This window comes from Mauremys mutica, chromosome 6 (genome assembly GCF_020497125.1).
Source record: "Mauremys mutica isolate MM-2020 ecotype Southern chromosome 6, ASM2049712v1, whole genome shotgun sequence".
Lineage (NCBI taxonomy): Eukaryota > Metazoa > Chordata > Testudines > Geoemydidae > Mauremys > Mauremys mutica.
Window position 1 is genome coordinate 8,768,437 of NC_059077.1, and position 1,640 is coordinate 8,770,076.

At 58.8% G+C, this 1,640-nt stretch overlaps 1 non-coding gene across 1 annotated transcript; it reads left to right on the plus strand.

Annotated features, from left to right (window-relative positions):
* Window positions 1–313: 313 nt before the first annotated feature.
* TRNAP-AGG lies at window positions 314–385 on the plus strand. Its single transcript has one exon. It is a non-coding gene; the product is annotated as a tRNA-Pro (tRNA).
* Window positions 386–1,640: the final 1,255 nt, after the last annotated feature.

A 1,640-nucleotide genomic window follows, 5' to 3' on the forward strand; every position in this document is an offset into this window, starting at 1 on the left:
CCGCCCAGCTCTCAGGGCTAGCCCCCCAAGTGGAGAATGGAGCACCCAGCTCAGATGGAAAGGAGGACTCTTGCAACTTTCTGGCTCTTTTCTTCTACCCACTCTTCTCCTGATTGGCGTGGCCTCAACGTATCCCTCCCCGGGAGCCGAAGACGCGGGCGCTGGATTCCACCTACCGGTGCCCGACGGCACACGCACAGACACCGTTGCCTGGGGTATCGTGGCACTGGAGGAGCGCCGTTTAGAAGCGGTGAACATTTACAGGCAGGTTGGGCTTTGGCCTAAACTGCTGAGGCCAGACCACAGCCAAAGTGGCTTGTTGGTCTAGGCGTATGATTCTCGCTTAGGGTGCGAGAGGTCCCGGGTTCAAATCCCGGACAAGCCCATCTGCCTGCCTGCCTGCCCACCCTCTCTCCCTCGGGGTGTGTTTCCTCACCCACCTTCACGTCTCCACACTTTGCCAGGCTCGCTTTTGGAAACTCCTGTGAAACACTGCTTTCCTTAGACTTACGAAAGGATTAGTTGGACCGGGGCGTGAGTCTGCTCTTGGGCGCGAGAGACCCCGGCTCCAAATTTCATCCCAGCTCTGGCCGAGCCTGTCTTTGCAGCGGACCGTGGCGGGTTTTTTCTTCCTCTTCCTCTCCAACATCCCGGAGAGGGAGGGCTGCCTTAGGGTCTGCATTTGGTTCCTCGGGCCAGGTGAAGGGTTCTCACGTACGGCGTGAGAGAGCGAGGAGGAGACCTTGGAAAGGTGAAGTCAGGCACAGTCCTTTTTTTCATTTCAGGGCTAACTCTGCCACTTCTTGAGGGGGGCTTGGTTTGGTTTCCTTCGGCTTGGCTTGGTTCGGTTTGGTTGCGAAAAACGTGGGAAATGATGATCGCTACGGCTCCAAAGAAACGGCTTGTTGACTTTGGCGAGTCCAAGTGTCGCTTCGGGTGCGAGAGGCCCCAGGGTCAGCTCCTGGACAAGCCCTCGCCAAAGGGTCTGTTTGCCTTTCTTTTTTTCCCCCAACTTTTGCCTGGGTTTTTCTCCCCAATCCTGTGGCGTGAGAGTGGCGTTAGGGTGTACATTTGGTTTGCTGCTCCAGGGGTGTGACAGACCCGGCGTGGAGATGACCTTGGAAAGCTGAAGAGAGGCGCGGTCCTTTTCAACTTGATGCCGACAGCGGCCTGTTGTTTCTCCCAAACTTCCGGGCCGGGGCGTGCCGAGCCCCTCCTTGGCCAGAGGGGCTTGTTGGTCTAGAGGTAGGATTCTCGCTTAGGGTGCCAGAAATCCCACACAAGCCCTTGCCGTGGTTTCTTTGCTGCTCTACGGGGAACTCGGGGCTGGGCTGGCGGCTCATCTTTCCCCCATGGGGTGCTTCTCCTGCTCTTCTTTCCATTTGGTTAGTGTGACGGCACGGGTCCGCGCACCGCTCCTCCTGGGAATAGGCTGGCTCAGGCTGACCCCCCAACCAGCGGTAACACCCTGTCAGTTACTCCTCTGGAGCCCCTCTCTCGCTCTCAGGAGCTGCCGCTGTCCTCTGGGGGATTCAGCCCTCCGGCTAGGGGACGCGGCGTTCCCCCCCTTTCCAGCGTACAGGGCTTCCATTCTCTGTCACCACCACGGTGACCCAGGTCCCGTCGTGCCCCTCAGTGCC